Source organism: Ciconia boyciana, chromosome 9, assembly GCF_034638445.1.
Source record: "Ciconia boyciana chromosome 9, ASM3463844v1, whole genome shotgun sequence".
Lineage (NCBI taxonomy): Eukaryota > Metazoa > Chordata > Aves > Ciconiiformes > Ciconiidae > Ciconia > Ciconia boyciana.
This window is the reverse complement of record NC_132942.1, coordinates 20431553-20449483: the sequence shown is the minus strand read 5'-3', so window position 1 is coordinate 20449483 and position 17931 is coordinate 20431553. Positions and strand designations below refer to the sequence as shown.

General features: G+C 44.6%; 1 long non-coding RNA gene across 2 annotated transcripts in view; it reads right to left on the bottom strand.

The window, feature by feature from the left end:
- Positions 1-5095: 5095 nt before the first annotated feature.
- LOC140656801 (uncharacterized) overlaps positions 5096-17931 on the bottom strand; it is a 32717-nt gene continuing 19881 nt past the window's right edge. For both annotated transcript variants that reach the window (XR_012044154.1, XR_012044153.1), the window contains exons 6-10: positions 12323-12469; positions 9442-9579; positions 6281-6348; positions 5933-6063; positions 5096-5549 (exon numbers count right to left, since the gene is read on the bottom strand). This is a non-coding gene — a long non-coding RNA (uncharacterized lncRNA). The remainder of the gene's footprint in view (positions 5550-5932; positions 6064-6280; positions 6349-9441; positions 9580-12322; positions 12470-17931) is intronic.

The following is a 17931-nucleotide window of genomic DNA, read 5'->3' as shown; positions in this document are numbered from 1 at the left end:
ATTGAACCCTTGGTGGTTATCTTCAAAATTTATGAAGGTGTAGAGGTCCCTAGAGATGAGAAAAGCACCTCTCTTTAAAGAAGATACTTTAAAAAAAAAAGTTTAAAAAATTGAGTAATCATCTTAATCTCAGTTCTCTGAAAGAGGCTGGAAGAAAGTCTTAAATGAGCAACCTGTAAGATGTAAAACGATGAATAAAATTAAAGAACACAGGTTTGTCAAGAACCAGTCATGTCAACCCAATTTAATTTCCTTCTTTGATAAGGCAGCAGGCATACTTTATGATGGGGAAGCAGAAAACACAAGTGAGGCCTTTTGCATTTTCCCAGCGGACAGCCTTGAACCAGCTGAGAAACCCTCTAAAAACAATCAGAGCTCAACTGGCAGAGTAACCACTCCCAAACAGGAGGGATCAAGGGAGAAGAAGGTTTCTCCAGCCTTCACTATGGGTCTAGAGGAGGGGCTGTCAACCTTCCTCTTCACACAGCCGATGGACTGCCTTTCTCCAATTTGGCAGTCCACAGCTGTGCCCAAGGACAGCTCCTTGCCCAAGGAAAATTGAGACTAAACCTTTGTTATGCTGATTTCTAGCATCTTGTGTTGGTTTATCTTTAATTTCCCCATGATATCGGCATCCCCATGTGTATTTAAGTAGAAACATTTTGATGCAGCATTATCCCATATTAACCTTGGATACTGGCATTGAGCCGAGAAGACATTTCTGGTGGAGTCACTGTGGAGTGGAGTCTTCAGTCACTCCACTGGGTTTGGAAATGGTGCAAATCTGTACAAGCAGCCTATGAAGCCTGCATGTGAGCATGGAAGCTTTGCTGCTCCACTCCCAGCCATCCAGATGGATGGATGGACTGATGGATGGGGACCCTTGCAAGCCCCAATCAAGGGACTTTGTGAGCTGTAAGAATGGCTGCTGGAGGCATGCAGGAACAGAAGCTTTTGATACAGTTTCAAACAATGTGTAATTATCAGGTAGCTGAAAATTAGCCCATCTGTGCCTCGGGAAAAGACAATGAGAAGTTATGTGTTGCTAATGGCTGAAAAGCACAAAGCTGGCAACACAAAACAGGAAATTTTCAGTAAACTTTTTTCTTAAGGTAATGTAATTACACGGCGTAATCCCCAAATCTCCTGACTTTTGGGTGTTTTTTGATAAAGATTACGAGGTCTTCATCCTCCTCTCTTTTTCCTCTCTTCATTGCAGCAGCACAGTCTTTGGCATTTTGAGCAGCACCAGCCGTCTGGCTGAGCCACCTAAAGCAGCAGATGTGGGTAACATAAACCGCCTTTACAACAGAATAGCTAACGACATGTATCAGGTTTTTCTAAAGCAGATTGTAAATACCCACCATGCCTTTGCCACAGCCTGGCTATCTGAATGCAAAGCACCCAAGCTTGTAATACTATTTTGGACAAAATTTCTGTGCTGGTAGAGTTGGCCGGCCAGAGTCTGGGTCTCTGATCCAGGTCAATGCACACGCAAGCCTCAGAGTGGTTTAAATTTAGGACCCCTTTTGTTTTCTCTGCTTTTGTCCCTGCTGATCCAGCATGCAAAAAACCCCCCCATGTTTTCTTTAAGTGCCTTGAGGATCCAGTGATAAGGTCTTTGGGGGTTGGTGAAGCAATGGACTAGTATAAAACTCATGCAAACAGTCCAGGCAGGGTAAATAGCTCATGATTTTTTTATTCATACTTTTGTCTGTGGAATAACTGGGAGCAAATTGCTTTTTCCTTTCCTAGTTCAAATTATTCAGAAAATTTTTCTGCTGATTTTTGCTATTCTCTCTTTTGAGAGCATTTGCTCTTGAAGATGGCCCGCTTAGCTCTGAATGGAAAGCAAATGTTGCCTTCACCTTCAGTGAACTTTGAAGCAATTGATTTTTACCAGCATAAAAGAAGAGCTGAGAAGTGACAGCTCATGGGCTTTGCAGAGGATGAATTTTGCCATTTCACAACTGTCCATGCAGGAGGATGGAGGCATCCCAGAAGAAAGATGACAGATGCTCTTTCGACTCATCCGCATTCAGCCACCAGCCCTGTCCTCTTTCACACATGGGGTCCCTGGACCACCAGCTTCTCTGCAGCCACCATGCAGACACTTTAAGCAACTCGTAATAGGGAGGACTCCAAGGAAAATTATTCTCTCTAGCTTTTGTCTGGTAATCTGAGGTCAAGAAAACAAACTGCTTCCTCTCCACTCTCTCCAGCACTGCGTCGAGAAATGCAGCCAAGCTCCAGCACTGAGAATAAAGGCAGAGTTGGCACAAACACAGGAGCTTCTTAAATGAGTTTGCCATTAGCCGGAAGGGCTGCAAATTGAAGTGAAGATAAGCCCCTTAGCATTTCCCTTCTTTAATCCAAGCCTCATAAAAGCGGAGATGTGTTCCTATTCAGTGGGCTTTATACAGAGGCAGGTATTTCATTTACCCAAAAAAACCCCTGGATCGGATAAATTATTAATGTTATTTATAAAGGCAATTCTGCCATTCAGCAACTTCTTTTGGATCCCTACGCTTAATCTCACTGCTTAGCATAAGATACACTCCAGTTAAAAGGCAAAATCACATTCCCTTACAAGGCCTGCAAAATAACGGAGTGCTGAGGTGCCTGAAAAAGGGTTGTAGTCTAAATTCCGCTTTAAAGACTAATACATTTATCAGTGGCAAACATAAGCCCTGACTTCTACTTGTTTGTACCTTCCATGTGTGCTGGATGGGGCCGCACTCGCAAGCATCAAGAGCCGTCAAAGCTACTCAGCAAGAACGATGGAGATGCAAAACACGCTAGTGCTTACACGAGCCTCTGTAAGACTGTTTGGTGGCTGGGTGGAGCTGTGTGGTGAGACAGCAAGTAACCCTGTCCTCTCCTATAACATGTTCTATAATGTGTCCTGCCATGACTTAAGCTTCTGCAGGCTCAGCCTTATGCCCACCTCACGGATCAGGGTGTTATCAAGGGCAGAGACACCACAAGAAATATCAAAGCATCTCATCGAGCAGAGGCATGGGCTCACGCAGTTGGGTGATAGAGTCAGGATGCTCGGAGTCCCAAAATGGGTCCTTGGAGACCCTGGGAGAGCCACCACCATGGTGTCATTGCAGATCTCAGCCCCAGCAAAATTAGTGTGGCATATAACTACAAGGAGCAAGGGAATAAAGACAAGAAGTTGGGTGTCCTGGTGCACAGCCAGCATCACTATTTCAGTTGCAACAGTGGGACGTGATGGACCAGTTCCCACGGCGGAGTGCCGGCGCTGACAGGTAAAGCAGCACCACTCCCATTAGCAGAGTGGCAGTGGGTATTTTGGGGTTAAATGCCCACACTGATGAAGAGGAGAGCCAGCATCTCCAAAAAAGATGTGCTCAGTCCTCCAGGAGGGGAACAACAACTCCTTGCTCCCACATCGGGACTACACATGGAATTAACTAAAATGTATCCCCCTTGCAGCTCCATGTACATCCTGGTAGTTGTCACAGCCCAGTCACACACAGCCATAAGCCATCGTCCAAATTTCAGGGCAACGCACATGTTGCATGCTGGGGAATGGCAGCGCATGGGAATTGCAGGGAGGTTTGGAAAATTTCTCATGAAACGTTTTCTCCACACAACATGTATGTTCCCTAAAATCCTTTTTTCAGCATTTTCCTCTCCAAAGGCTGCAGGACAAACTGTTTAATTGAGCAGCCAGTGCTGGCTGATGTTTTGTTTCAGCATGATTTGAACCAAGGCAAAGTATTTTTGTTTGCTAAACTTGCTCAACCTTTTCACAGTAGGATTATGACAGCAATGTGTATTTTTCATAGACAGCATCATCCCTAGGGAAGAAGCACTCAGGAGGTTCAGGATCTGTTTTTTCTCCTGGGCTGGGTGCTGGGGACAAGCGGCGGCTCGCGGGTGGCAGCGTGCTTTGCCTTTGATCAGCCACGAGCAGGGAGAGCTCCTGCAGCTGTGCTTGAAGCTGGGGATGTCTAAGCTATGGGCACCACAGAGAAGTGCACTTTTATGTCAAAACGACTTATAATATTTTAAGTTTGTTCAGGGAGCTGGAATGAAATATTTAAACACTGCATCACTGTAGCATTTTATTCTCATGAAAATGCTGAAATGCCATTTGCAAATCAGAAATGTTTTAAAATTTGCTTTGAAATAGCAGCGTCTTTATGCAACTGTTTTGGTTTTTTCTTTCCAGGAAGAAACAAATGGGGGGGAAAAAGCTGAGATATTGCCATTTCCTCACAAATGAGACGTCTCTGCTTTTCAGTCTGTTCTGGTGAGTCTGTTTGGAGCCATCATTCCCATTTGGAGCAGGAAGAATCAGCCTCGAGAGCAGCCTACGTTGTTGTATCCAGCATTCAAATTACATTATCTTTGTTTCTTACACTGACAAAGAGACATTTAGGTTGGAGAACTCCACTGGGCATTAGAGCTGCTCTGAAGGGTTTGCATGATTTGAAATAAATGTCATAAAAGAAATAGCAAGTTCTTGTATAAAACCACAGCTGTCCTACTTTTTTTTTATTGGGGCAGTTTTCACTTCTTTAGGTACAGTTTATTAATGTGCAGCTCTTAATTTCCCTATGTATATATTATATCTTGTTAAACACAAGAAGCAAGCTTGCTTCAGTCCCTCCTCAAGACTCAGTTTCTTATCCAGCTCCTTGCTGTTCCCAAGCAGCACACAGCTCTGGACAGGTATCCCAGAGCCACCCAAGCTCTTTGGTGCCTGGGTCTGGGTGGTGGTTGGGCCGTACCGAAATTCAGTCGCTTTAAGTGACTGAATTTTGAGAAGTGAATTAAACTATTTTCAATGGGAAAAGCAGTTCTTTAGGCAGTTCTGGCCAAATTCAGCATTTGAGGTTCAAACCACTATTAAGAAAGGGTTATTCTATAATAGTGACCAAAATATACTTGAATTCAGTATCTTAGCAGGATCAAAAAGCCCCAAATCCCCTAAGATGATGTCTGACTTTAAAAAAAGGCCTTCTGATTTGTATACAGTTTGTTCATAGGGTTTTTTAATACAAAATTCAAAGAACCGTAAGGATAAGATGTTGGCAAGCAGCATAAAAAACTGCTTAAAAATAACATATGAAAGTGTCGGAAAAAATTTATATCATTTATCCAAAACACTAGGGATCCGAAATAGCTGATATGGTTGAAAAGAGGAATAGAGTAGGCATAAGAAAAATCCTTCAGAACTGAAAGCAGGGCTAAACAGAGAGTGTAGACAGAAGCATGGTTTGGCCAGTTAAATGTACAATGATAATGTCAGGCTAGTACAAGAATTTAAGGCACAAAAGGCAGCTTCCTCAGCAGCTAGCATGGATAGGACAGACCCAGGAATTTTCTAGTCCCCAAGCTGTAGGGGATGCTATGGTCATCCTAGGGGTTTCTCTTCGGCTCAAGCTGTCCCGTATGTAACCAACATTTAGGAAGCCAGCAGATCTCCAGCCTGCAATCATTACTCTTCTAAATCCCCCCTGAGATTTGATCCAAAGGAGCCAATGTGAAGCCTCTCACAAGTTGTAGATGCACTGTGAATTAAGATAAAATCAGCCTGTTTTAGCAATGCAATAATCAGGAGCTCACACTGTCTCCAGCTGATCCCAATTTCCCCATTAGTTCACCAGCTTGCTTCAGGCCCTGCTTTCTTGCTGGTGGAGCTCTCACAGACATTTCCAGCACCCAAGCCCGCACCAGCCTCTCTTGCTGCTTCTCTCAGAGCCCACCTGCTCACACATATCTCCCAGACAAGTAAATCTGGCTGCGATTTCTTGTGCCCCAAAAGCAGATCCTAATCAATGACGTTCCCACCATATGGATGGAACAGCACTTAAAATGTAGCTATCATTGGAAACCTACACACAACTGGTGGCGTGTTAGCCAGTGCCTTTGGCCATGTGCCTTCCTCGCTCACCTGCTTCTTGCTGCTACAGACAGGGAGGCAAAACTCCTGCGATCATCATGCAGGTGATTATAGGAAATTGCATTGCTGAAGCGCTCCACAGCTGCAGCCGTGCTTCAGCTCTTGACTTGCCTGCTGGTAAGCTGCCAGAGAGAGGGAAGTGTAGGCATAAAATGAATGGCAGAAGAGATTGCAGGTAATTATGTTTCTTAAGCTGTTAACAGGATTGGCCATTTGATAAATGAGAGGATTTGGGAATGTTTTGTCACTGACAAGCCATTGTAAGATCTGAGTGGAAACAGGAGCGTTTCTCTTCCGTAGCGTGAACAAGAAGGAAATTCTCTCGGGATGCTTACGCACCGTGAAATTCAGCTGAAATCTGGATGCCAGCGCATGGAGGTGAAAGGACAGACATAGGACTCCTTCTGCTGAAAAAAAAGAACCAGGTCTCTTACACATGCTATTAATTTGGTTTCAATGCCCCTCTGGTGTCCCCAGAAGCTCCTGTTCTCTTATGGTGCCACCCCACATCCCTGCATATGGTTTTGGTGCCACCAGGGCCCCTCAAATCCCTCCACCGGCTTTTCAGTGTTTTGAATCCCTCTGTCTCCCCGTTGGTTCCCTCAACCTCTTGGTTTGCTTTTGCAGTTCCCTAGCTAGCTGGAGAGGTGAAAGGGAAACCAGTGCTGCTCTGTTTGTCCTTCTGCTCCAACAGTGCCCCTTAGGGTGGTTTTGGGTACCACTGGAGCCCCTCTGTTTCTTTTCCAGTGCCCTCAAGGGCTTTGGTGCCTTTCAGGGTGCCCCAGCGCTTTCAATCTGCTTTTTGGTGCCCCTTGCCCCTGGAAGTCTGTGTGCTTTGGTGCCACCAGGAGCCCTCCATGTGCTCTGTGGGCCCTCAGGACCATCAGTCCTATCATGCAGCAGTGATGCAAGGGCAGGACCCACGGTCTCACAGCCATCTGCATGGGGACAGGACACAGGGACGCATCTTTTTAAGCCATCCGCCAATGAGTTGATCTGAAGCAGAAGGGCAGGATGAGAGCTGGACCTGCTCCAGGGGAGGGGAGGGGAACCAGGATTCACCCCAGGGATGGCGCAATGAGGCTGCTCTGGCGTGAAGGGTTTTGCTCTGCAGCGAGGGAAGCTGGTGTTGGCAAAGTGAATTGCACAGTTTAAAGTCGTGTTAAAAATCATCACAGATGTCAGTGCTGCACGGCCAGTGGCTCCAGGCATCTCCCTCTCACTATGACCCCTCTGGAGCCTACATCCTGCCTGGTGTACAAATCTCACTTTTACTGCAGACCTCAGTACTGGAGGTCAGAGAAAGTGGTAAGCAAAGAATAAACAGAAGTCCATAAAACTGATCCCTTGTGCTGCTTTCTGGGGCTGCCTCCCCCAGTCAGGGCAGGCTCCTTGCAGGATCGGAGCCCAAGGCAGCCCCTGTTTGTATGCAAGAGCAAAGGAAGAGGGGAAGGCTCCCCCAAATCTCCATCACAGCTTTTTACTTCTTTGTTTTACTTGCTTCTTTAGCAGCCAAAGCCAGGTTATTTGTACTGTTTTGGTTTCCCTGCAGTTATTAGCAGGAAAGGGTTGCTGGGAAGAAGCTGGTGCTCCCCAAATCTCATTTTCCCAGCAGAGCCTGGGCAATGGGCAGAGGAGATATATTCCTTGCTTCAGTCCTGAGAGCAGCCTGGAGCAAGGGCTGGGAGCCCAAGGAAGAGAAGCAGGATGAGGGCAATAAAGCTGTCTTCTTTTCTTTGTAGTACATCCTGCACTGGGCGAGCGATAGCAGAAATTCATCCAGACAGCCTAGACATGCACGCAGCCCCACCTTCTCCACAGAGACAGGATGAGCAGTCCCCTCTCCAGTGCACCAACCTGGGGAAGAAGCTTCTGTGGTCCTGCCTGGCTGGCATTCCCAGCAGGCGTTGGCTGCTTGTCCCTGAGCAGGTAGGTAAAGCAGCAGCTGCCTCTTTGGGAGATTTAGGTAGTAGGAGACACAAGTAAGTTCCTGCAGTTTTATATTATTTCAGCTCTTCCCAACAGCAAAGTGGTGATTCAGCCTGAACAGATGTATTGGGTAGGAAAAGCAGCCATGTTTTGACCTCAGCTGCATTAGTTGGTAGCAGCATCCCAGAGGGACACAGCCTTGGTGGTTCTGCCCTGGTTCCAGCTCCCCGAGCAGAGCAGTGTCCTGCCTGTGAGTCATGCTGCAAATATCCTGTTTCTGTACCAAGTGTAAACATCCCCAAAAATTGCACAGGGATTCCCTTTTGGGAAATAGGTTTGGTCTGTTAATACACTCCGCTCCAGCACGCAGGGCTCTTAAGAACAGCGATCGCTGCAGAGACTGGGTTGTGTGGAGGCAGAAGCCCTGAGCGGCATTTTTATCCTCACACAACTCATTTCGGCTGGAGGGTGAAGTCTCACAGCCACCGTCACCCCCTGCCTCAGCCCCTCTGGATGGGCCTTCCCCACTCTGGCAACTTCTCTGGTGGGGCCTGCCCCCCACCCACCTCTGCACTTAAGCCTCATCTCATTACCCGGTAAAGGAAATCTTTTTAGAGACTTCTCTTAAAGGCTTCCTTATAAAGGAAGTCTTTTTTAGAGACTTCTCTTAAAAAGTAAAAAGATGAGACAGAGTGCAGAGGTGAGCGAGGCCCAACTGGAACGGCTGACACTGCCAGACCTCGCTCCCCAGCCTATGTGAGTAGTGTGGGCACAAAAAAGCCACTTGGGTTTTCTGTCCTCACACAACCCAGTCTGCAGCGATCGCTGTTCAATTTCCAATTAAGTTGGGGTGCCCTTGTCTTTCCAGCTGCCCTACTATCCTCCCCCTGAATAAGCGCTTTCTACCATCCATTTAATGGCGACGTTTATGAAGCACGTTGGAACAAGGACTTCAGCAGCTGGAGCTGTGTTTGCTGGGCCCTTGCTGAGATGGAGTAAAGAGCAAGCTGGGCTGAAGGGAGCATCTGTGAAGGCAGAGAAACAACCCCTTCTGGCACCCACTGCAAGGAAGTAAGAGCTGCTGCAGTAAGCCAGCCATGGCTGTTGGCTGCCCCCTTTTAGCTCCACCAGCACAGCAACAAGCTCTTTCTGATGCAGGAGCTGTGGGACAAGCTTAGGATGAAGGTCAGGGCAAGGTCTGCTCCAGAGATCTGTTACCAGGCATTAAGTAAACAGTGCATTGAATAAACCAAAAGAGTAACACACCAGCAATCGCTTTGCAGCGCCCCCAGAACCCCAACACTACAGCCCCTGCACTCTGCACCAGCATCTTTGAAGCATACTGCAGACCAGGCACCTCTGCAGCACCTGGAGACAAACCCTGGAGAAAAAGGTGAGGGGCCCAAAAAGCCTCAGCCAGGGAGAGTGTGCCCCACACCACAGCACAGGATGCAAAAGCCTTTGCGGCTGTCCTCCATCCTGGCAGCCCCGGGGAAGAGCCTGTGCTGAGGCAGAGGGACGTCTGCCCCAGGAATAGAGAAGCTGTTCCAGCTCCAAGGGTGGATACTTACAATTATTGCAATTTCCAGAGACAAAAAGAAAAGGACCAGCACGGCCACTTGATGCTGTTCCTGCTCCGGAGGGGGCAGTGGCAACTCAGGGTAGGGTATTGATTGATGTGAGAAAAGGAGCCAGTCAGCCAGCAAGACCTTGGAGGTGAGACAGTGCAATGTTATTGGTTCACTTTTTACAGAGGAGGAAAAGGCAATACAATAAAACTTGCTTCCAGCAACATACAACAAGAAATACAAGGACTTGAAAGGGTGCAGGACAGAGCCACAGACATCTGTGCTAGCCATTAGTCTTTGCTCTTTCCCTTCATAAGATCATTCCCAAAAAAAGAAGGAAAAACACCCCTTACCTGTAGCTCTTCCACCAGCTCCAGAGGCATGGCAGCACTCAGCCAGCCCAGCTCTTCACCCAGCAGCGCTGGCACAATCACAGCAACAAACTCGGCTCGAGGATGTGGCTGCTGCTTCCAGCCCTCGGCTGCCATCTTTCACCCTCCCCTCAACCACAGCACCGCTGGCTCTGTCCTGCTGCATAAATCATGTGCTCACTTTCTACTCTTTTTTGGTAAAATGGATGTAGCATAAAAAACAGAGCTGCAATTAAAAAAACTCTCTTTTTCTCCCCTCCACACCTACCACTACCTGAGCCAATCTAGTTTGGTGCTGGCAACCTCCTGCACCTTTTAATTATCCTTGTGGTGCTGTTTAAATATGTGAGTTCCCTTGTTTGGGAAGTGGTTAGTACAAGACTTGTGGTGTGAGTGTCTTTGCGTAGAAAGACTTGTAAGTAACCTTACTAATTTTTTTTTTTTAATGATTTTTTTTTTAAGCTGCTGTCCAGGTTAAGCTCCACGTAGCTATCAGAACCGGGCACTCAGATTAAGGAAGGGCTGTGTTTCCAAATGCTCACAGAGAAAAGGGAGTAATTTGAAGTATTTCTTAAATTTCAAGAGACTTTTGATGCACCCTGAAGCCTCTGTGTGGCTTTCAGTACTAACCAGAACCCTCTGTTTGGCTTTCAGTGCCCCTGCAGAGGCTTCTGTGTGCATTGTGGTTCTCAAAACTTCTCTCTGAATTTTTTTTAATTTTTCTGCCCCATGAAAAATGCTGTATTCATGCATGGGGAGGCTCTGTAGGTACCTAGACCAATGTCTGGAGTGATTCAGCTCCCCTGACCATATCACAACAGCATCATGGAGACATGCTTAACAGGCACAGCACAAATCAGCCTAGTCAAAACGTACAACTCTTCCCTCTGTGCTCCTTATTCTGGGTTTTGCATATTCTCACTCCTCCACCATAATAATGTCTGCCCATCTGCAAAAAGTGCCTTATGGCTCCATTGCTTGCTAACAACCACAACCCCTGTATGACAGATGAACCAGAAAGCAATAAGGAGGTTTTACATGCACAGAAAGCAGTAGCCCCAGCAAACGGTGCTGGAAGCAGCAGCAAAGCCTCCCTGCTGGAGGAAGGCTCAGCAAAGGCAGCATGCCTAGTACACCATCTCTCTTCCAAACCCTAGCCAAGACTGAAAAGGACAGGATGGTCCATGTCTTTGGTACCTCAGCACTTGACAGAATAACTGAGAGTTTCTATTTAATCTAGTGGAAAGAGTTTTGAAACAACTTGAAGGAAGCAACATGAACATGCAGCAAATATAGTCGAAACCTGCAGTCTATTGAAATGGCTCATTAATACTGCACAGACAAAGCAAATGACTGATGCTTACTGCAGAGTTACCAGTGAAAATATCTGTGCTCAGATTATCGAAGCAGTGCAGAATATTTCACCCCATATGGTTTGCCTGAAGAGGCTGTTTCAGATAATGGTTCTCATGTTGCTTCCATGGAATTTCAATATTCCCCAGAAGACACTCGCTGGAGCACTCCAGAGCAACCTTGTGTCATTTGGTGCCGTGTGAACTAGCAGAATGCTGGGTACTTACAATTAAGAGTGGATTACAGAAAAATAATAATGAAGTTCAAATTTGGAAAAAAGGGAGCATAAAATGTTTTCACTGGAATCAGGTTAGTAAACCTAACTTTTAAGATAATTTTTTAAATGGAAAATGTCACTCACAAAATAGTTTTTATGTACATGGATAAAATAATCAAAATCACTAGAAGAAAAGTAGTGCAAGATTAAGTAACCACAAAACATGCCTAGGCACCAGAGATCTCTTGGCAGAAAGAATGGAATGAAAGACCTGGGACTCATGCTCCATCTGCTAATAATGAAAATGAAGAGATACAGTGGTGTGAGTACAAGAGAAAGGTTCATTAAGGAAAAGCTCTTCAAAGTACTGTAACTGTAGTTATGAGAAAAGAAAGCCACTGGGCTTTAAGGTACAAAGAACACAAAAACCATCATACTCGGACAAATCAAAGGGCCATGGACTCTCTCTGCTCACATCTTGTGACCTGTAGTGGGTGCTATGGAAAAACTTTACAACATGGGATAAATATATATTATTTTCCTGGATAATTTTCTAGATTGTCAGTTAATAGCCTGTAGTCACTGAAGTTTACAGCCCAAAGCAAACACAAGTGAACAGAGGGAGACGATACAGTACTATGGCAGGGTTTTGTTAGTCCGTGTAGGAGTAGCTGCATGCATGTATCTCTACATGCATGTATTCTGCATGTTTACCTGCCCATATACTCTATCCAGGGACAGCATAGTCGTGTGAGGAGGCTGGCATGAACAAGAGAGAACAGCTTTGATAAAGGAATGAGGATTTCTGACACATGGTGATGAAGCACAAGGTATACAAGAGTCTGGGGAGCATGAATAAGTTTTGAAAGAGAGGGCAGATTTGCCACCCGAACTTCAGTGATCGTGCCATAATCTGTAAGCCCTCTTTTACTGCTTGCCTTACCTCCAGCCCTGCTGATCTTGTATCAGGATGCCTCTCCAGATGGAGGGAAGCACAGGTAGCCCTGCCTGGACAGAGCTCTTTCCCAGATACTGCTGCTGGAGAAGACAGCATTCTGGTATCCTCATCCCCTTCTGTGGTATCTGGTATCTACAAATAATGAGGTTACTGGTAACAGTATGATGTTGTCATCCTTTATAAAGACCTTAAGTAGACTGAGTCTGAATGCACACGCTGTGCTGGTGGTTTCATGTATTTGCTGCCAGACCTGCACAGGAGGCACTACATGGTGCTGGGCTCCATTTCATGTTCTTAACAGGCAACACTTGAATGAGCACCGATCTTTCCACCTCTCCTGTAGACTTTCCCTGGCCCCACCTGTGCCTGTCCAGCTATTTTTGCTTCTCTTCCTACCTTACATCTGTCTACCTTCTAAGTCCTACCACCCGCCTTGCTTCTGAGGTCTGCCGGCACATACCAGCTTGTCTGCTGTGCGCTGCAGGTAAAATCTTGCTCATGCCTGAAGCCAGGAGTGGTGCTTGTTGTTGGACAAGGCCTCTGCGGAATACATAGCTGAATGCTGGCAAGTCTCAGCTTACACAGACTGATACGGTGTTGTGGTTTAACCCCAGTCGGCATCTAAGTACCACACAGCCGCTTGCTCACCCTCCCTCTCATCCCCCAGTGGGATGGGGGAGAGAATTGGGAAAAAAAAAAGCAAAACCCATGGGTTGAGATAAAGACAGTTTAATATGACAGCAAAGGAAGAGAAAATAATAATAATAATAATGATAAAAGAATACACAAAACAAGTGATGCACAATGCAATTGCTCACCACCTGCTGACCAATGCCCAGCCAGTTCCTGATCAGCGGACCCCCAGCCAGCTTTTCCCCCAGCTTATATACTGAGCATGATGTCATATGGTATGGAATAGCCCTTTGGCCGGTTTGGGTCAGCTGTCCTGGCTGTGCCCCCTCCCAGCTTCTTATGCACCTGGCAGAGCATGGGAAGCCGAAAAGTCCTTGACTTAGTATAAGCACTACTTAGCAACAACTACAACATCAGTGTGTTATCAACATTATTGTCATACTAAATCCAAAACACAGCACTATACCAGCTACTAGGAAGAAAATTAATTATATCCCAGCCAAAACCAGGACACATGGTGAGAGACTCAGGACATGTCAGATTTCAAAGGAAAAGAAAAAATACACATCTTTCACCGGGGTTATTCCTTTGCTAAATTTCAAGTCCTTAATTCAAATATTAAGACTCTAGCTTGTCAAAAGTGGACTATATGGCATTGCTATTGGGGTTTTTATTTATATATCTATATATATTCAATATTAAACATATATTACAAAGATACAAGTATGTATTTAAACCATTGGAAAAATGGTATCTTTTTCCTAATCCTTTTGCCATTTTACCTGACACTTTAAAAAACATGAAAAATATCAGACTGAGTCAGACACTCAACATGAAATCTTAGAACAATTGACTCGCATGGTTAAAGTTTGGTAGTGATATCAGCAAAGAAAAATGAAGACAGAAATGTCAAACACTAGTACTGCATATAACTAGCTGTGAATCAATAGCCAGGAAAACTCCTGACCTACATGAACAGAAGCACAAAACAAAGAAACCTCAGAATAAAATCCATGGCTGACAGAGCTTAGCACAAGAAAGTTGTGTTTGCAAAAGAAATCCTAGCAACAGTGAGGGGTCACTGCTTGGTACAGACAGGAGACTTGTGAAGGATTATGCAGAAAATGCAGAAGTGTTCAAACAGACTTTTATTCAGTATTTGGAAAGAAGGATGATTTGCTTTCATTGCTTGAAGATGATGAAATACTTTCCAGTCTATTAGTAACTGAGAGAGATGTTAGAATCTATCAGCAATGAACATTTTTAAATCAGCAGGCTCAGAAGCTCCAGCATAGTTGGCAAGAGAAGCTCTCAGGTCCACTAACATTGAATGTTAATAGCAGCAGATCTGTAAATGCCCAACTTATAAAAATCTATTAAATGAGAAGGGAAGCAAAGGGAATCAATGAACCATCAGAGGAAAGAGCAACTCTGGGTCAAAGCAAGGGAGGGTTTTTTTCCATCCTGTCTATCGTTAGGATGATCAAGGGTAACATGAAGTCCAGTTCTCCTAACGAACTGGAGCCACCATCTTTCCCAAGCTCATTTAACCTGATGACTCCGAGGTACAGAGTTGCCACTCGGCAGTCACTCAGACCAAATTTTTCTTGTTGGTAAGAAAACTTTGACTTCTGGGTCAGCTTGAAACCTTCTGCTGGAGTTAAGAGAGTCAAATGAAAAAGGATAAAGAGATATGGGCTCAAGCCCTGCTCCCTGTTATTGCCCATATGCAAGGTCAGAGAGTTTTCTAACCAGGATATAGTTTTTTGTGAAGCCTTCCCATAGGTATGTACTTCTCCCAGTGACTGTGCATGAAAAGTCGCTGGCTTGTGGTCATGAAATGTCCCAAATGGGCACACAGAAGCTCCGCAAATAGCACTCAGGAGTGCAGCGCTGTGATGTGGCTCTCCGAGCCAGGAGCCCTACCTCTCCCAAACCACACAGGCATCCAAGCCTTTGCTGGCTTCAAGTGCCAGCAGGAGACCTACTTTAAACAAGCTTGACTCCCTCTTCTTTGTAACAAGTTGCAGCTAGAACTGAAGTGAATTAAATCAGTGTATACTTCGCACCATTATGTAAGCTAATTCAAACAACTGAATGGGGCTAGAAAGCATTATCAAGTACTAGAAGCCATTACTGCTTCAGGATAGTACCAAAATACATTATACATGCCCAGCTGCGCACAAAACATTGTCTTTGGAACTTACTGATGTTTTCAACCCCCAAAGAAGTGTTGCTCTAAACAAGCCAGTGCATAGTGGAGGTTGTAATACACTCTGTTTGATATCCCATTTAATGTAATGAGGCTTCACTGAAAAAAGAAGAGGAAAAAAAAAAGATTAATCAAAATCCTATGTGAATTTATTTATGGATCACAAAAAATGTTTCTAGAATATCCAAGACATGGTCGAGGGATAAAGTTAGATGAAGTTAGGATTTATCTCGATTACCTAACCTGGCATTAAAATCCTTTCCACTGATCAGCAAACAGAGGGATAAAAAGATTTCAGAGACATTATGTAGGTCTGGAATAATTCCCAGTACGAGTTCCTATAAGAAGAGGAATTGTGGGAGGAATACAAATATTAATCAGAAGAAAAGGTTCTAAATTGGGAAACTGCTCTGGCAAGGAGACAAAAGTCTAAGTCATTAGTGTAACAACCTCTAATCCCTATCAGAGCAGCCAGTCTCATGACAGAGATGGACGTGAAATGGCCTTCTCCATAAATATTTCAGTTTTGATTAATGCTAACATTCTATGTCTGGACGTAACAAATACGTTGTGAAACATATCATGAAAAAACAGACACATTCGGCTGAACAATCCAAAACCATGTAGGAAACTCATTTTCTAGGAAACAGAGAAACAAATTTTAAAGCTGTTTTCTTCTCAACTCAATGCAGAAAATTCCCCAGTGTCCAACTCTTTAAAATAACTTCTCCAAAAAAAAAAAAGCAGCCTGTCTAATTAAGTCCAGAACCATGCTACTATTTTGACCCTGATTTCCATTGGCAACTCCCTGACAGGCACCAAAATACCTTATTAAATTTTTCCAGGGATAGCAGTTCTGATTTATAAAAAATAAGTAAATATTTTCTAGGTCAAAAAAGGCAAGAAATGCTACGAACAGTCCTGTGGTCACAGAATTTAAACGTAGCATCAGGCAGTAAGCTCAAAGTCCTGCTATAGTGACAAGTACTCATGTAAAACATATCATCCCTATCCAGAGACTGAAGAACATACATATGCATACCAAAGCTTTGAGATTACTCTGAGCACTCTCTTTTTTGTGTGTAATTACAAATCTTTTCCTTTCAGAGGCTGTGCCAGTATAAGAAGCTCCTGTGACAGCCCCACAGTTGCGACTGTACAACTGTGTTGGGGCTACATACAAAAGTGGATCAAGGTGGATCCCAGGTAAGAGTAGCCCTGTTTTGGGAAAAGTATTTTTTAGGCAGCCCCAGGTTCCGGGGCAGCCTTATCGTGATCAAAAGGGACTGGGGACAGAGGGGGTGCAAACTGCTTAAGTCTCATACTGGCACTGGAAGAAAAGCACTTGTAATCATGGTCTTTGGTTGGGGTGCTTAATAAAGCAGGAATTTCATGTAGGAGCAGGAGGCTACAGTGTTTTTCTACCAGGCTCATGAACATGAGGCTCAAGCCCTTGGTTTATTCTGGGAGAGACGGTAATTCCTCAATCAGCAACAGCAACTCCCACCAGAACTTGCACATTCTTACAGTAAGTTTCACTTCGAGCTAATGCATAGTTCCCAACTTAAAAAAAAAAAAAAAAAGATCCCCAAAGTACTAATGGATTTTACCATGTTGCAGCTCGGCATGCTTTACAATAAAGGATATAAAAGTTGCCATCAAATTTACCTTCATTTAAAGGTTTCCACTTCTGATGTTATTATGGGCTTCTTATGTAATACTGGAGTATATTTTAAAGACAGCTGCATTCAATTCCAATTTTGCCTTTAAGTAGTGCTACCAGCCTAATTAAAACATCATTCTCTGAGTTGCACCCTGCAGATGAGCAATACTGCTTTCCCAGTACTCCAAGTCCTTCTGAGGTCTGTGGAGCCAAACTCATGGCTGCCTAAGCACACTGAAAATACCTGCAACCTAGTGGAAATACCTTGGGGACAGCCAGCGGAGTAACTCAAAACAGCAACAAGTATTTTTCTAAAGCACAAAATGAATGATGAAAATATATCCAAACAAAATGGAAAATGAAAGCAGGACTGAAAGAGGAAGGTTTGGGACCACTATACACAGCTTTATACTAAACTAAACTTACCTACAGTGGTAGCCAAATTCATAATTTCTCCCCCATATTGGAGAGCTGGAGATGTTCTCCAGCCTTACTCTCCACAGCCCTGCATATCTTGTTAGTTATTCCTCTGAGACAATCCATCCAAACTGATCATGTTTGGGTCATTATTGATTGCATTCAGGATCCCATCTGCAACTTCAGTAATGACTGAAATTCCACCGGTCAGTGAAACCCAAGGAGTTTGGACAGAGCAAGATAAGCTGGGCTGAATGTGGTTGTTAGCAATTTAAGTCTTCAAAAACCACTAGAGCATTGCTCTAGTAAAGACTAGATTTAGCAAGTGAATTCCAGTACCTACATTTCAAGCCCCAGGCAGGAGCGTAACCAGCCGCAGGGCCTGGGAACAGCTGTACTGCTAGTGGCTTCTAGGATTTTCTTCATTCAGTCAACTCTGAGGTGCTGAAGATCATAAGCTACAAACACTGCTTCTTGTTTCCATGTTCTGGACATTACCTATGCTAATGGTTATTATTTTATGGTTATCATCAGTCTCTCTCATTTCCTAAAATTTCTGCACAGCATTTCTTTCCCTCCCTTTCCCTCTCCTTCCCCCAAAGTCTATGTTGGAGTATACCACACTTTCTACTCCTGAGATCCCAGTTGTGGTTCTGTCTTCATGGTGTC